At 38.5% G+C, this 19,067-nt stretch overlaps 1 long non-coding RNA gene across 2 annotated transcripts in view; it reads left to right on the top strand.

Moving 5' to 3' along the window:
* LOC309632247 overlaps window positions 1–9,325 on the top strand; it is a 50,597-nt gene extending 41,272 nt beyond the window's left edge. For both annotated transcript variants that reach the window (XR_014246803.1, XR_014246804.1), the window contains exon 3: window positions 1,129–9,325. This is a non-coding gene — a long non-coding RNA (uncharacterized lncRNA). The remainder of the gene's footprint in view (window positions 1–1,128) is intronic.
* The last annotated feature ends 9,742 nt before the right edge of the window (window positions 9,326–19,067 follow it).

Below are 19,067 nucleotides of genomic sequence, written 5' to 3'. Positions count from 1 at the left end.
TATCCTAGTCAGTTCATTCCTATCTCACTTTTTATACTCTCCTTTAGTGATCTCATTCAGTTCCATGGCTCAGTGACCATATATAGCCTGATAACTCCTAAGTATAAATTTCTAGTCCAGTTCTCTCTCCTTTCTATAAATCTACATACCTGACTGCCCTCAAAATGTATGTCTTGATGTTCTCAAAACAGTATATCCCAAATTAAACTCCTCATTTTCATTATATGTGCTTTTATGTTCCAAGTCTCTAAGTGGTATCATCATCAACCCAACTGCCTAAGCCAGAAATGTGGTTGTTAATACTCGGCCCCTCCCTCTCCCTCACCTCCTACAGCCATCAGAAAGTCCTGGCAGTTTTTCTTTCTCATATATCTCTAATTTCTGCATTTCTCTCCATCTCCATTACTACTGTTCCAGCTAGGCCAATATTATCTCCTGCCTCAACTCTCTGCAATAGTCTTTCTGCCTGTCACCCTGTTCTACTCCAATTCATTCTTCACATTGTACCTAGAGTGAACTTTCTAAACTTTATGTCAGTCCCCTATATAAAGTCTTCAAATTATCCCTCAGGAAACTTATATGATACATTTTCTTATTAATGGTCAATCTGCCATGCCTTACTCTCTCTCTAAACTCTAGCAAGTCTTGCTTCTCCCTATGTCTGGGACACTTCACTCTCCTATTATACTTGCATTCCTTACCTGGCTTTCTCCTTTAAGTCTCATCATGTTCTCTAAAATCCTTCCTTGATGTCCCAAGATTGGGCAAGGTACCCTCTTACACCCCACAGGATCTTATATTTACTCCAGTGGTGGTACTGATAGCACAGTTTTGTAAATATTTGTCTCTTCCATTGGAATCTAAGCTCCTTAAGGCCAGGGACTTCTGTCTTGTTCATTTGTGTGTCCCCAACACCTAGCACAAGGTATGGTATTCATTACTTCATTCAGCAACTATTTCTTGAGTCACAACTGGATCCTAGACACTAGCTCAGTAGTTAATGTGTGGAATGGGGAACCCTTGAGGGAGGTAGGTCTCTGAGATGTGAGGGAATCCATGAGGTCAAAATTATTTTAATTATAATACTAAGACTTTGTCTTTTTTTTTTTAAACCTTTTTCATTTTCAGTCTCTCCTGAGCGTAATAGTGGAGTTTTCCAGAGACTACATGAAATGTGTTAACTGCAGCAGAATGAATGTGAAAACACAAATAATCCAGTTGTCTAATATTAAGCCAGATATTAAAGGGATTTGCAAAAATGTAAAACAATGGCATGGCACTCTTCAAACTATTTTGTTGTTGTTGTTTTGGAAGATATGGCTATTTTTCATACAAGTGTGTTATTTATGTTAACATTTAGTGGATTTATTGTTTTTTAATGAATAAATCATATTTTTAAACTTATCAGTTTTAATTTCTAATACAGTAATATCAATAAATACATTCCACATAAACAAAAAGTCTTTGGGATCCTCAATAATTTGTAAGAATGTAAATAGGTCCTGAGCCCAAAAGTTTGAGAATGCTGCACTAGCACATATTATGTGTGTTCAATGTAGATGTGTTAAATAATTAATGAATGTCAGTTTGCCAAAACTCTGGCACACAGCTGCTGAATGTTTCTTAAAGCTTCTCCCCAACTGCCCAGAATTAATATCTGAATAGGCAAAAAAATACCCAGGCTTATTATCTGAATATGCATAAGTGAAAGTATTTTTTAGGTGAATGTACTTTGTAAACTATGGAGTGTTATACGAATGCAATTGTTTTGGTAATTGTCTATGATAAATATGCTACGTTCTAGCTTTGGTAATAGAGCAGTACTACCTATCATAATCTGATAGTTGACAATAAGAATTTTTATAGCCAGTCATTTCACATCAATCAAATTTAATTGATATAACAATGTTGTGAAATAGATATTACCCTTATTTTTTAAACGAGGAAACCAATGTTCAGAGAAGTGAAGTGATTTACTTAAGGTCTCAGAATTTGTAAGAGCCTGAGACAAAGTTCAAATATCTCACACTTTTCAAATACACAAGACATCAGATGGAGAGATTTGTTCCTCTGTTTTCCTGAATCCTATTCTCATTTGCTAGACATTTAGTCTGGTGAAAGGGTAAGATGGGTTTTCATTTGTTTGTTTTTTACAATTTTCAGGTACTTCTTCCTTTAATGCAAGAAGAAAGACGTGTGAATGGTATTAGGTCTATCCGAAGGTTTTCCTTAAGCACCAACTCAGAAAATGACAGTATAAGTGAGATGGCACTTCTTATAGAACAAGTTTGTCCTGTTTACTACATTGCCAAAACTTAGCAGACATAGTCAGGCTGGGTGGTAGGAGTGGAGCTTGAAATTTCAGATGTGTATTTTATGAAGTGGGTTAGGCAATCTGTAATATTTCTTTGTTTACAGTAATGTCCAAATATCAAAAAGCCCTTGAGTAGTTTTCTTTACTCCTTTGAAGAACAGTAGAAGAGCATTAAGAAATGATATATAGGGCTTCCCTGGTGGCGCAGTGGTTAAGAATCCGCCTGCCAATGCAGGGGACACGGGTTCAAGCCCTGGTCTGGGAGGATCCCACATGCCGCGGAGCAACTAAGCCTGTGCACCACAACTACTGAGCCTGTGCTCTAGAGCCCGCGAGCCACAACTACTGAAGCCCACGCACCTAGAGCCGGTGCTCCGCAACAAGAGAAGCCACCGCAATGAGAAGCCCGCTGGCCGCAACTAGAGAAAGCCCGCGCACAGCAACAAAGACCCAATGCAACCAAAAATAAATAATAAATTAATTAATTTTTTTAAAAAAATGATATGTAAAATAAAGTCATTAACTAACTAAAACTTTTTTCTTGTGAAAAAGACATAACTTATTCACAAAAGCTGAAGCTAATTTAGTTTCATATTATTAATGAATATGGGAGTATATTTTGTTCAATTCAGATTTTGAATATGAAACCTCATAATTCAAGATATTCCCCAAAAGAAATATTCTACCACCCACAAAATCTGTTTTAAGTGTAATGAAATACAAACACAGGGAATCAAGGTAAGTATGGTTTAAATATTTTTGTATTTAAAATTTAAATATTTGAAAACTAATAGTGCATTCTAGTGTTAAATTCATGATCAAGTAGCATAGTTATCAGAGAAAAGTTCTGTTGAGATCGAAGAATTTAACTAAAATAATTGACAGTGTTATGTTTTACAAATGAAAGGGAATAGATATTGACATGCCCTTTTATAGATTAAGAATCTATACGGTACAGGAAGTCAAGTGACACTTGCAAGGTTATACAACGAGTGAACAGAAATTAGAAAAAATAAAGCCTCATACTTCCTCTTCCTTTGTAAAGATCAAACTTTACCCCACAGAGGAAGAGAGGCCAAAAGACACAGCAGTAATAACAAAACAAAAAAATAAAATAAAATGAGAGAACCATGCAAACTTGAGGACCAGAGATTTAAACAAACAGCAAATAGCTCTCATTCTTAAATTCTTTACCTTAGAAGGAGGAGTTTTTCTTTTTCCCACCAGCCAAGGAGGGAGTGGGGGAGAAAGCAGCACAGAAATAGGATGTCTGAATCCAGACTGCCCCGGGAGGCCTCATTTATCTCAATTTAACACTGGAGCCTCAAAGAATTTTCAAATTCCAGGGCTCTCCTGGAAACTTACTTCTAATGCAGATGAGAGTCCCACTTTCCTCTGAGGACTCCATGTCCCTGGTAATAAGATTGGCAGCACAGTTGCCTCTGGGATTGAGGGAATAGAGGAGGTCATTTACCTTGAGGTTTCCTTGCCAGTCATCACCTTGTTGTGAGCCATCCAATCTGATTACATGGTAGAAATACCACTGAGCACAATATTGGAGAAAAATCCAAAGTACATTTAAAAAAAACTATTGTAAGTGGAAAATGCCATTGTTGCCAACTCCGTTTGGCATTTCCTACCACTGAATAATACTCACTGAAATAGGAAATAGGGACACATGGTTTTATGGGAAACCAGCTGCCTTCAACAACCAGACAATATATTGACTTTGGCAATGACTGAATGCCTCCTGCTATATAAGAGGTTTGTGAAAGTGAATTGAGTTGTACTTAAGTTTGTGTAGATGGAACGTGTTACATTAGAACAAGGCTGTCACTTTAAGCAATAGAAACTTACCCTCTCAAAATCACTTTTCCTAGCAGACCTCTGAGTGAGTGACTAGTTCCTGAAGGTGGACCTCATAGATCTCATATCCAGGAAAACAGGAAATTCAGAGAGGAAGCAAATGCCTGTGCCAGACTAATGTGCTTGCTTTATGTGAAGCAATTGCATTGGATTACCATGAAGGTTTACTGGCGGAGGACAAATGCTTAGTAATAGTTAAAATACTGTGTCATTACTCCCTTTATGAGGCTCCCAACAACTTAAAGACTCTTTCTTGTACTATACCTTTAAGCATTTGACATTGATTGGAACCTATTTTAGAGAGATGCTTATGCGTCTGATAAAAAAATAAAAGATCACATGATAATGTTTGTGCTTGTTACCCATGATGCGATCCATTTCATGGAAGGAATTGTGATTGTGATTTATTTATTTATTTACTTTTTAGCTGATACTCTTTTTCCTTGATTTGCTTCTAGAAATTTGGCAGTAAATGATAACATCTTGCCAGTCAATCACTATAAACAGATAAACACATTTTATGAAACAAAAATAATGGCCATCTTTAGTATCCAAAATGGTAGCAGCACAGCATTAAACACTAATGTTGAACTATAGGTATTTCCTCCTGGAATTTTTATTTCAAAAGGCTACATTTGTGTCTTAATAGAATTTAATATGTTAAGAATTGGAAGAAATCTTATAACTACATCAGCCACCAACAAATTCAAGAACTTCCTCAAATATTATTTTTTTCATGTTATGTATAAGGCCACGATACCAACTACTGAAACTATAAATGTTAGAATTTGCATTTAAATGAAGCAGATGTATTGCAGATGATATTATATCACTTTATAGCCCTATAGTTCACATATGGTGTGGGTGTAACTCTTTTCCTTTTACAGTTTACAACATACAAGTGAGCAAACTGTTCTGAAATCCTTGTTTCTGATAAAAGTGTTCATTTAATTGCTTATTATTTCAAAATATGTTTTCGGTTTGAGCTAAATGTCAGTGACATTTAGATGCTGTCAATGAGCATTAGACAATTAAAATGTTTTCTCTTGTAAAATTTAGCTGCTTTTACAAATCTATGAGCAAACATGACCATGAATTACTTTTGCTATTGAAACAGGAAGGAAGTGGGCAGGGCACAACCTTGAAAAAAATGACATAGGCATAGGACATGACAAAAACTGGTTAAAACCAACCTGGTCCAAGATGGCAGAATATCCGACTTCCAATGGACCTTGAGCCTTATCATACTCTCATTGTAATACATTAGCATGCTAAATGACAGTCCCTCCAATGCCATGACAGTTCTAAGGCTAACCATAAAAGGCCAAAAAGTGGGTGGTGACCCAATTCCTGGAAATCTCCACCCCTTCCCTGAAATAATTGGAATAATCCTCCCACTAATTAGCCTATGAAATTACCCAGCCCATAAAACCTAACCACGCCATATTTCGGGGCCTCTCACCTTCTGAGATGGCCCACACTCTGTCTGTGGAGGGTGTTTCTCTCTAAATAAATCCACTTCTTACCTATCAATTTGTCTCTCACTGAATTCTGTCTGCAATGAGACATCAAGAACCTCAAATTCACTGGGAACACTATGAGACTGCAGACCCTGAGGATAGACTAAAGCTTAGCTATCTTTTTATTTTGTGCAAACCTAGCATAATGCCTTACACCTAGTAGACACCCCAAATTTTTTGGAAAATACCAAAATGTTTTAGAAATAATTGCATATGTTTATAGGGTTCATATGTGTCTTAGGAAACTGAATAGAGTAGAAAAAGCAACACCAAAAAAGGGCCAAAAAATGGAACTTCAGTATTGCAAATAGGAAGGATTATTATCTTCATATTTGTTCTTTAATTTATCCTCAGCTTCCATTACACACATACAAACACATTAAGAAAAAAGTCATGCAAAAACAAAACCAAAAAACACTTTCCTACACAATTTCCCCCTCACCCCCGGATAGATTTATCTGTTTTGTTTTTTTTTTTAACATCTCCATGAGATTCCTGTGTTTGTTTGCTTTTGCCATCGTCCTGACACTCAAATGAAAGGCTTAGCTGACACTTCTGTTAGCAAGGTTGCGCAGAGAGAAGAAGGTCCACCTTTACTTCTCTTGTTTCATCCTTGCTGCCTCTCACCCTTCTCTCTCCCTCCTGATCAGTTCAAAGTAGAGGCAGGCCTGACTCTTAGCCTCCTAAGATATATTACTACCCTGTTGGGGAAAAGTAAGCACAAGCTCCCCAAACTACGGTGCGGTGCGGTACATAAGCAACCAACGTGTACTCTGAAAAGAAAATGCAGAGAATGAAGAGATCATACAAGTATAACCCTTTTTTCAGTCACTGGCAGGTACTCTCCCTCTTCCTTTCCTTTTGTCTCTAGCACACAGCAGTCTCCAGCAAAGCAATCTCTCACTTTACAAGTAAAAGGAATTGCTGAAGGAAGAAAGAAATATTAGGAGACCTTGAGACCAATTATTCCATCTACTGTGGCTGTGTAATTCTGGGTGAGTCACTCTTCTTCAGGAAATTGAAAGAATGTCAAATATGCGAAAGTTACTGAGGATGGCTGCAGAGCAGAAAGTGGATCCTCGGGTAATTTCAAGTTTCCTCCCTACTTTCTCCCAGAAACACACACATCAGATATAATGAAGGCTGAGGGGGAGGGGATGGTCAGGGAGAGGGAATGTGTTAAAATGCAGCCTCAAGGGGTGTGTAAACTCGACCTAGCCAATCAGTGGAAGAAATGTAAGTGAAATTATGTGGAAAAGATTTTCTTTGTTTCATAGTTCACATAATGAAAATGGAGGATAAGTCTATGGGAAAATACCTTAATATCTTCTTCCTGTTATTTTAATGCCATACCAGAATGAGGCACATCAAAAAAACAAATTGTTCGCAAACATCCAAACATCTTTCGAATCCCCCAAGGGTCATAATAAACACCCCTTATTAAATAAACTGCAATGAGCAAGGAGGGTGAGGACAATAAAGGACAGAGAGAGCATGGGATGAAGAAAGCAGGGAACAAGTGGCCTGAACAGCTTGCTTATACCATATGGACCTCAGCTCAAAGCAGAGGGGCCACCAGGGCCTTGAGAAAAATCCCTCTGTATTAGTTTGCTCAGGCTGCCGTAATAAATACCACAGTCTGGGTAGTTTAAACAACAGAAATTTATTTTCTTATGGTTCTGAGGCTTGAAGCCTAAGATCAAGGTGGCTGCCTTCTCCAAAGGCCTCTCCCCTTGGCTTGCAGATGAGTGCCTTCTCTCTGTGTCCTCACATGGTCTTTCCTCTGTGCATGCCCATCCCTGGTGTCTCTTTGTCCAAATTTCCTCTTCTGATAAGGATACCAGTCAGACTGGATTAGGGCCCACCCTAATGGCCTCATTTTAACTTAATCACCCCGTTTAAAGGCCCAAATACAGTCACACACTGAGGTACTCGGAATTAGGGATTCAACATGAATTTTGAGGAGACATGATTCAGCCCATAACACTCTTCGTGCAAGCTGGCAGAGTCTAGTTAATATGTGTGTCCTGGGGCTTCCCTGGTGGCACAGTGGTTAAGAACCCGCCTGCCAATGCAGGGGACACGGGTTCGAGCCCTGGTCCGGGAAGATCCCACATGCCGCAGAGCAACTAAGCCCGTGCACCACAACTACTGAGCCTGTGCTCTAGAGCCTGTGAGCCACAACTTCTGAAGCCCATGTGCCTAGGGCCCGTGCTCCACAACAAGAGAAGCCACAGCAATGAGAAGCCCGCGCACCGCAACTAAGAGTAGCCCCCGCTCTCTGCAACTAGAGAAAGCCCACGCACAGCAATGAAGCCCCAACACAGCCAAAAATAAATAAAAATAAAATAAATTAAAAGAGCCTGTACCTATAGCTTAATCCTTAAAAAAAATATATATATATATATATATACGTGTGTGTGTGTATCCTTTGACTAGGCTATTCCTCTTCTAGAAATTTATCCTAGAAAAATAACTAGCATATATGCCAAAAAAATTTTCATAAGGATGTTTATTGCAACACTGGTTGAAACAGCAAAAAATAGTAAATAACATAACTGTCCATTTATAGGAGATTTGTATCATAAATTACAGTCTAACCCATACAGATAGAATACTGGGTCTGGAAAGATGTCCAAGATCTTACATCAAAAACTCAAGTAACAGAACACTGTGTATAGTATAAACTCATGTTTAGAAATTATATCATACATTTGTATAGGCCTAGAAAAAGGTCTGAAAAATATATATCAAACTCTTAACAGTAGTTACCTCTAAGGTATGGAAGTAGGGCCTTCCACTTTTTATTTGTACACTTATATAATCTGAATTTTTGCAACAGATGTGTTTGCTTTTGTAATTAAATATGAAAGCATTAATGAGGAACATGGGGTAGACAGGTTTAAAGCCTATGAAGTTTGACAAATACTGTAAAAAAATAACAAAAATGGCCTGTATTGAGCATCTACTATTTATTCATTCAACAAAAAAGCTTGAGTCCCTACGTCCCAGGCATTGTTAGGGACTTAACATATCATATATTACACCCAGTCCTCACAAAAACCTTCTTGAGGCAAGTTTTACCATTTTGATTTTATCATGGCAGAAATCAAGGCTCAGAGAGGTCAAGTAATTTACAAAAGTTGCACAGTTAATAAGCAACGAAGGGACTTCCCCAGTGGTCGGTCCAGTGGTTAAGACTCCGTACTTCCAATGCAGGAGGCGCAGGTTTGATCCCTGGTTGGGGAACTAAGATCCCACATGCCGTGGGGTGCGGCCAAAAACTTAAAAAAAAAAAAAAAGAAAAAAGCAACAAAGCCAAGCCTTTGGTCTACTTTACTATGTTCCCTTATAAAATTACTACGTTCTGTTTTATATACAGGATACAGAAAATTGTCATCCAGCTTAATGTTATCACATTTACAGTTCATTACTATATTCTTTCAGCAAACAAACTACCACCTTTATTTATTTTTTAAAGCTTATTTATTTTTATTTATTTATTTTTGGCTGCGTTGGGTCTTCGTTGCTCCGCGCGGGCTTTCTCTATTTGCAGCGAGCGGGGGCTACTCTTCGTTGCGGTGCACAGGCTTCTCATTGTGGTGGCTTCTCCTGTTGCAGAGCACGGGCTGTAGGCACGCAGGCTTCAGTAGTTGTGGCATTAGGGCTCAGTAGTTGTGGTGCATGGGCTTAGTTGCTCCGCGGCATGTGGGATCTTCCCGGACCAGGGCTTGAACCCGTGTCCCCTGTATTGGCAGGCGGATTCTTAACCACTGCGCCACCAGGGAAGTCCCAAACTACCACCTTTAAATCTAAATCAATCTATGTATCTATCCATCCACCCATCCATCCATCTATCCATATTTCATAGCCACTAATAAAAAATATTTGCCAGAACATTTTTGAACTTACAAGTGATTTTGATAAGTAGAGGAAAATTCCAGAATTTCGGGTTCTCATTAACAATGATTGAAGGGTGGTGGGTGAGTACCAGGAGAGCCACTCTTGTTTACTCTGTTTATTGTAGGGTAGGGCAGTACTGGTGTTTGGAATATTAATAAAGCAGTGTCTGGGTCTATAACTTCAGTTATCAAAAGAAAGAGGCTTTGATGGATTATGCCCACTGATTACCATCTCTGTGAGAAGCACACACATATGTATTGTTCCCTGTGAAAATGAGGACTTTGTACAGATAGGCTGGTACAGTGGGATGAAAAGTACTTCAGGAGAATCTCTGGAGCCGCAGGACTCTTGACCATCCCATCCCCTGAAATGTCATCATTTCTCTTCAGGTAGCAATAGTATCCATTTGAATGTGCTACCACCTATCTACAAGTGTGATTTCAGGAAATTCAGCATATCTCCCAAATCCTTCCTAGCTCCTGCCTCTGATATCAACGTCATTCCTCTAACTGCCTGCTCTTTGTTCAAAAGCAGTAGGTCCCAAAAGCAAAATGCTTTCATCTGTCATCAGACATGTACTACTTGATGTGAATGGAGGTGAAGATCATGAGGACAGTAGGCCCCTTCTCAGGGATTGGGGAAGAAACAGGTAAAACTGGGGATGCTGGGGTCACAAAGACAAATTTGCCAATTTTACTATGTTGCCTAGGACATAATCTGGGAATAATGAGAACCCTGTCAGTCACGAGTCACTGGGAATTTATTTTAACCACTAGTGAGTGGAGTGAGGATGGAAATAGTCAGCTGCCTGATGCCTCACGTGAGCAGAGTCCTTTACTGTCAAATGATCTTCCTAGCTATCACCCCTGGGTAAGCCTGGCAAGCCTTTGCCCCAGTCCCTGTAGATACCACAGAGAGACAGAAAGAGTATAGGCTTTGCATTCAGAATAGACTTAGGTTCAAATACAACTCATCCACTTACTGGCCATCTGACCTTGGGCAAGTCAACCTGTCTCACTGGGCTGTCATGAGCATGAAATGAGATTTTGTAAGTAAGGAGCTTTGCACAGTGCCTGTTACACAAAAGGGACCGAATGAATATACAATCAATCCTTTCTGAGTCCCTGCTGAGAATTCCACCAGGACCAAAGCCCAGCCTTGAACCTAAGCCCAGTCAGCTCTGAGTCCTGACCACTTGTCCAAATCCTGCTGAATTTTTCTCTAGGCTTGCACCCTGTTTTCTTATCCTTTTCAGCATCAGGATGAAGCTGCAAACACGTATCCTGCCTGCTTTACACCCACCAACTACACTCCATAGATGGCAGTGCCAGCTTCAGTAAGACTCGAGTCTGCTCTGGTTCCAGTCAGACTTGGTGAGTTAGCCCAGGGGTTCCCAACCCTTTTGGAACCACCCAGACCTAAACTTCTCTGTGTGCAGAGCCTGGGGATATGCATTCTTATTTATTTATTTATTTATGTATGTATGTATGGCTGTGTTGGGTCTTCGTTTCTGTGCGAGGGCTTTCTCCAGTTGCGGCAAGCGGGGGCCACTCTTCATCGCGGTGCGCGGGCCTCTCACTGTCGCGGCCTCTCTTGTTGCGGAGCACAGGCTCCAGACGCGCAGGCTCAGTAGTTGTGGCTCACGGGCCTAGTTGCTCCGCGGCATGTGGGATTTTCCCAGACCAGGGCTCGAACCCGTGTCCCCTGCACTGGCAGGCAGATTCTCAACCACTGCGCCACCAGGGAAGCCCGATATGCATTCTTTAAAAAGCTCCTCTTCCCTCATTGCAAGGGCCATCTCACTAACCATCACCCATTCTTTTTTTTTTTTTTTATAACTATATTTTTCTTCCCTCTCTTTGTTTGCCAAGTGCTATTTAAATTTATTTATTTATTTTTATTTATGGCTGCATCACCCATTCTTGCTTCAATGCAGAAGTTCCCAGCATGATGTGTAGCCGAGACTGGAGTATCTGCCTTGCAGATAGTGGGTGCTTAATAAATGTTTATGGAGCAAATAAAAGTTTTCTGTTGGGCGTTATTTTTTTCCTTACAAAGATATTTAGCCATGGAATTTAAAAATAATGTTGAAATAATGGCACATATTAGATGTTCGATGAAGATTGGTTACTGAATGATTAAAGCCTGTTTTCTTTTGGGATAGCAACTATTTGGAAGAATGCCTGTGAGTACAGAAGTTCCATGGAAGTAAATGAAATGACAGCATATGGAAGAGTTTTATGAAGCGTGAAGGAATATTTGAAATAATAATGATGTTATACCATTCAAATCTTAACGTTAGTACATTCTAATTTGTTCTGGAAAAAATGGAACTGGGATAAGCAATTTCTGATAGGTTACAGTGTATGTCAGCAGGAAGGGGAAAAGCAAGAAAGGGGTCTCATTGCTATACAAGCACAATAAAAAGACTTATCTCCTTTTTTGCCTTTAAAAAAAAAACTTGTTAGTATGGAAAATTTCAAACATATTTAAAGTAGGGAGAAGAGTATAGTAAATCTTCATATCCATCACACAGCTTCAACAATTATCAACACTTTGTCTATATTGGACTAACCTATGTGATGCAAAATAGGGCTTCTGAGTTTAAAGGTGGTTTGAAAAGAATGTGTAAATAAATGCTTTAGGACTAGGTCAACATTCTTTGGGAAGATTTAGAGATAACGTGTACTCCCAGAGCCCATTTGCATATATTTTTCAACATCTGGCTAACAATTCCTCTTTGAGTTGGATGATTACAACATCCCAAACTCTGCACAATCTCCTGATGAGTGTATATAATAGAGTACTTGTCTCTAAAAAAACAACTTATTTTTAGAACTTTAGAAAATTGTGGCTGTGTCCCCATCTGGGCTACAAAGGACCAGTGAGCCCAGTTTACTATGGTTCCTGCATTTGTGACTACAGATATCCCACCACCAAGCTAGTATTATGACAACCCAGAGTGAGACAGGCTGCAGGTCTGGGTTCATCGACTGTAGAAAGAGTCTCTGAGTGTGAAAGTTTATACTCTAAGCCAAAACATTAGGGAGTGATTAGTAGTTTCATGCTGAATATGAGTAATTTTCTGGGAATCACTATTATTTACTTGGTTCAACCATTTATTTAAGTATATGGTGATGTGACAAGGTTTAGCTTTTCTACCGTTTTTTTTCTTTCAAGTTTGTATTTTCCATTTTTAGTATGAGGTCATCAGGTGCTAAGTTATACTCTTTGACAGTGGGAAGCAAAATCTTAATCTTAATGAAACCATTGCTTGGGAGGAATCCACCACATCATGTTTATTGCATATAGTTTCACATTAAACCCACAGCTCAATATGTATTTATTGAATGAACAAGGTTGAGTGTCTTCCTTCCAAGTATTTTTCTAGCTGCTCATGTGTTTTAATATCACATAAATGTGTTTTTAGTCGTATAAAAATATCTCACCTATAGCCAGTGTATTTTCCTTTGGGATTCAAATTCCATGTTGATAATCTTTCTAACTCTCTGGCCTATCAGTTCCTTTACCTTGAGCTCTGTGGCTCCATCTCATTCTGCTTCAGATCTCCCTTAGTGTCGCCACACCTTAGTTTTCACCATCATCCATAACGTCTCCACATTTGAGACTCTCAAACTTGAAAAGTTTCCTCTGACCACTACCTATCTATCTATCTCTCCTATTACCTCACTTTTTTCTAACCCATCCTTCACATTTTCAGGCCCATACCCTTTGCTCTTTCTCCATTTGCCAGCCTTCCTGGCCTCTCAGGATGTCCCAAGCCACCTACCTGAGTAATCTCAGGGACAGTTCTTCCCACTGTGCTCGCCGGACCTGCATCCTAATGACTTATCTCACTCATCTTGGGTCACAACTGTCGTGTCAATCTCCAGACCTGGTTAAGCCAACCATCTGTTTCTTCTTGTTCCTTTTCTAGGCAGCTGAACAATTCTGGAGAAAATAGACATAACCAGGTTGATTGGATGCTCTAAAATGTATTTTTCCAATATGTCTGGGAATTCAATAACCCTGGGAATTCCTTTTCTTACTTCTCATCAATTCACCCTTATAATACACATAGCTGTTGTTCCAATCTTCTGTACTCCCTTTCAATTTCTACGCCTACCTCCACCCTCTTTTGCCACCTACATTATGGGAAGATGGAGAACACCTGATATGAATACTACATAAATTTCATTCTGTTCAAATTACCACCCATTCCTTTTGTCTTCCCTCCAGTCTCTGAAGACTTTTCCTGATTTCCTTCTAAGGCCAGTGTTTCCATCTCTCCTTTTCTCTCCTCCCTCCCTGGGTCCTTCTTGACTTTGATCCCCTTCCATTTTCTCCCCTTCATGTACTCCCCTTCCATTTTCTGTGTGATATCTACAAACCTTTCTTTCCTGGCCTAATACTCTCCCTTGATTCTAATTTCTGTTCATGCTATTTCTGTCAATCATCTTCCTCTTCCCCTACCTTGGTTTCTTCTCCCTCTTGATCCTCAGCACCATCAGCCTATGGAAAGTCCTAAAGCCAAAACCTTTTCATAGACCTTCTGCTCAAATTCTGTTTTCAGCAGAATTTGACAACATTGACCACCCTCTCCTTACTAGAACTCTCATCTCCACTGGAGCCCACATTACATTCTTTTGGTCCTCCTGCCTCATGGACTGCTTCTGTTTAGTTTTCTCCCAAGATTCCTAACCTGTCTCACACCTTCCCTGCCTTAAAACAAGCCCTTTAATCTGAAGATTCAGTGTTCAGTCCTCTCTATCTTAAGTCTTGGCAGTCCCTTGGTAATCTCATCCTATTTTACAGCTTGATCTATCTAGCTATCCTCTTTATAAGACTGACTCCCAGCTCTGTACCTTTAGCCCTTATCTGTCTTCCCTTATTTACACCCTGTTCCTAACTATATGCTGAGCATCCCACACTGATGTATTACAGACACCTTTAAGTCTGATCTAAATTAAACTCATCACTTTTCACTCCTGGGTTTTTGATCTTGGCTAATCAACCCAATGGGATCTCTTTCTACCATTATCTTTCAAATCCCAATGGGATCTCTTTGCACCATTATCTTTCAAATCAATCTCCTCTGTTTACTACCTTTCTTCAGAAACTCATTAATTCTTGCCTGGACCATTGCATAGCCTCTTAAATGGTCTCCTTGCTTTCAGTTTGTTTTTCCTCCATTCAGTGGAATAATAGCAAATCAACTTTGCTATTCACATGTTAAGTGTTTTTGCATTAAACAACAATAACAACAATAACCCTTTCCCTTTCTTTGGCTCATTTAATTGTCTTTCCCCAGTAATACCTTAAATGTTGGCTTTTCTGAACACTACTGCTAGTCATCTTCCAAAGGTGTGTCACTTTGAGCTCAAAGACTTTCCTACCCATTGCCTTCTACAGTCAAAGCCCTCCATGATTTGGTCTAAGTCCATCACTCTAGCCTTATCTCCCACTCAATTCTTGCACACTGTTGTGTGACACGTCCAAACAGGCCCTATGCTCAGTTGCTTTTTTTAAACTATTTCCTCTGTCACTTGCCCTTCCTTCCAGATCAGCTTTTGCAAGTTTACCTGGTCTTCAAAGCCTAATTCACATCATTCTCCTCCAAAATGCTCTTTCCCCATCACCAAAGTCTAAACAACAGCCTCCCGCGTTATTAAGTACTTGGTTGATATCTTGAACACAGAATTTACCACAACTAGTTTGGCATCCAATTGTTTGTTTCTCTTCTCCATTAGACCATACACTTTTGAAGAGAGGGACAGACTAATTCATTTCTGTATCCAACCTAATGAATATAAAGTGCTCCCATAGTGAGTGCTTTATTGTTTATTGAATTCTTGAATTCTATAGAAAGAGTTGCCTTGAGTAAATTTATAGAATTAAGAATAAAATTTAGCTTATTTGGGGGAGCAAGATTTTTATGGTTTTTTCTCAATGATTTGGTCTTTATTGTAATATAAATTTTCCATTCATAATAGAACTTCCATAGTTGGAAATATTCAATGGATAAAAATTCATGATATTCATAATATCAAAACAAGTCATTGACTAGTGTAACAAATAATAACATGTTAAAAGGACGGCACAGTGTAGGTGAAAGAATATATGCAAATATCAGGGGAGTTTCTGATTATAATGAAGAGAGATAATGCATGTAAAATGCTTACTCACTCTCTGGTATAAACTAAGCCCTCGGTAAATGTTACCTAATACTATTAAATAGCAAGTAAAGTGGCTGGAAAAAAATAATTTCCTTTTCCCCATGTAGTCTACATAGTTTTGTGTGATAGCTGATGTAACTCTGAACTGCATTTGGTTTTAAGTCGGTCAGATATGTCTTTTTATGATAATTTCAAGAGCAAGTAACAAAGAATAAGGCATGTGAGGAGATAGCATGATGTAATTAACCACGTGCACTATTGATGAGGACTTGGCTTCCCTCTGTACCACTTGATAGTCAGTGAAATAAATAATGGTGATAATTGTCACATTCCTAACAAAGACATCTGCTAAGCCAGGCTACTCAAGCAAAGCTGTTTGCTACTGACAGCTTGCTTCAAATGTGAATGTTGCCATTAAGAAAAAATAGAGTTTTTGTATTTATCACTTTACCTAATATGTTGTGTTGGTAATGCTTCATCTGAGAACCAAAAGAAATATAGATGATAATTAAATTCAACATTCAAAATTCTGTATTTGCTTATGGGACTATTAGTAGCTCTTTAATTTTTGTTCTTGTTGTTTTAACGTATATGCAATATATCTACGTGATAAAAATAAAAAATCCAACGGTTAAGAGTGGTACCAACTGAAGGGTAGAAGTCTCCATTCTCACTACCCTCCCTCCCTCCTCTCTAGAGATTACCTTTTAAATCACACACTATGTAAAAACTGCACTAAATAATTATAAAAATCAACCAATTCTGCTTTATTTTAATATGACCTTGAATTTCAGAAAATCTCAACGTTGCATGATACCCAAAGACAAATCGTTCCATCTTTTGATTTTTCTCTATTTGTCAATTAATATTATCATAATAAAAATCTCCACTGCAAAATGATATTCCAAGGGACCCAAAAGAATGAAAGCTTTACTCTCTATTCCCTCATCTAATGACTGATCACTAAGAAGTATCTGAAGCAGTATCACCCTTAGACCAGGATGAGAAATGTCCCTGACCCTGGTCCCCAAACTTTTGAGGACCCTACCCTTGCCTTCCTTTGGCCTTATCCCTGGCCATGGAGTGAGATGTCTGTGTTGCTAAGCGGAATTGCCTACTCAGAGCCCGTGTGTCCTCTATTGGACCACATGTGGGGTAACCTGGACAGAGGAATTCCAAGGTCACCTGGTCCAAGCAACTTCCATGGCTTCTTTCCCACCTTTATCCTCCCAAGGATGGATAAGTCACAGGCTAGAGGCTAGGGTTCAGCTCTCCTCCTCCTTCCTGTTATTATCTGCTATGGAACTCTGAAGAGTCTGAGAAATCTAAATTCAAACCTAATCTTTTAGGTTGTTATGAAGATGTCAAGATAGGAGGATTTAAATATCTATTTAACAATTTGCTAGCTTGATTTATCACTTTAAAGTATTTAGATATAGTGGCTGTTGACCCCAATGTGTACTTTTGACCACGACCCCCTCAAATGTTAGGGGGCCTGATTTGAATAATGGCATTGTGAAGCTCATATAATTAAATGCCTTTCCATTTGAATTGTTTCTAAAAGTTCTTTGAAATAAAGGTAAAATGAATCTTACTCTTCCAATCACTAGCGTTTTTTTTCTAAATGAGAAACTTCCAATTTCAAATTATTCTGTCCCTCTATCTACCGTTAAAATACTCAATGAAGGAATGTCTTCCTAGAGGTAGAACAGAACTTGATTCTGTTAATATTTTTCAAAAATAACAAACTTTCATTATCTTGCTCTTCATTTCAAAGTTTTTTATGAATCTGCCATTCTTCCCTCTCCTCTTTTTTTTTCCTACCCATGAATTGTCTTTCTTTCAATCAATGATAAGAGTTTTTCAAAGCAGAAAATTTTATTTGAGCCTACCCTCACTTCACAGAAAAAGAAACTGAGGATTTTATGGAGGGGTAACATGATTTTTTAGTTAAAGTGGTTTAGGTGATTTGGTTCATGTAAGTTTGGCAGGCTCAAATCAGTTTGGTTTTTATTTTATACTTATTTTTTAAATGATTTTATAGAGATGCAGAGGCTAGAAAGATTCATCACTTGGGGAAGGGAGTTCTCAGCAATAATCACATTTTACCCAGGAGTCCATCTCACTGCTCATTCACAGAGGGTCTTATAGGCAGGAGTTAACGAAATTAGTTAACTAGGTATTCCATTCACGTAGTTAGTGTGTGTGTGTGTGTGTGTGTGTGTGTGTGTGTGTGTATTCTTCTTCCCACCCTGTTCTCCATCCACCCTGTTTATCCTACTCTAGCCCTGACAGGCGACCACTGTTATTAGGTATTGTGTGTGCACACATTGTTTCTTTAGACAAATACAAGTGCTTATACAACTGCTCTTTTTTTCACTTTACAACCTTGCAGATCTTTCCTTATCAGTTCAGAAAGAGCTTCCTTTTTCTTTCTTGAATGTTGCATAGAATTATCCCATCACATGGCTATCTTATAATTTATTTTTGTTAATAACTTTCATTTCTTAAGAACAGTTTTATATTTACAAAACTATTGTGAATATAATACAGAGAATTCCCATATACCTGTTTTCCCCTATTATTAACATTTTATTTTAGCATGGTACACTTGTTACAATTACTGAGCTAGTATTGATACATTAATATTAACTAAAGTCTATACTTTGTTCAGATTTCCTTAGTTTTACCATTTTCTGTTCCAGGAGATCATATTACATTCACTCATCATGTTTCCTTAGGTTCCTCTTGGTCTGAGAGTTTCTTAGACTTTCCTTGGTTTTGTTGACCTTGACAGCTTTGAGGAATACCAGTCAGGTATTTTGTAAAATGTCCCTCAATTGAGATCTATATAATTTAATTTTGTACAAATATGTTTTGTACAAAGCATCTTTTGATGAATGCTTGATTTTCCCCCCCAGTTGTCTGCTATTACTAACAATGCTGAAATGAGTAACAGTGCACATCAGCTACTTTACACATTGCTGGTATAAAGCATAAACTTCCAGAATAGGCATTGGCAAGCTAAAGATAAATGCATTTGTAATTTTGCACTATTGCCAAATTACCTTCCATAGGGACTATGTCACTTTATACTATATGTATAAGAGTACCTTTTTCTGACAGCTATGCCAACAGAGTGTGTTGTAAAACGTTTGGGTTTTTGCCTGTCTGATAGGAGAAAATTGGTATCTGGGTGTGGTTTTAAAGTTCTAGTAACGTTTATAATGAGTGAAGAATTTTATATATATTATGGCTTATTATAATAGATTCTTTTCTTCCATTATA

This window comes from Balaenoptera borealis (genome assembly GCF_965194805.1).
Source record: "Balaenoptera borealis genome assembly, chromosome: 7".
Taxonomy (NCBI): Eukaryota; Metazoa; Chordata; class Mammalia; order Artiodactyla; family Balaenopteridae; genus Balaenoptera; species Balaenoptera borealis.
Note: the sequence above shows the minus strand (reverse complement) of the source record. Positions and strands in the feature narration are given on the sequence as shown.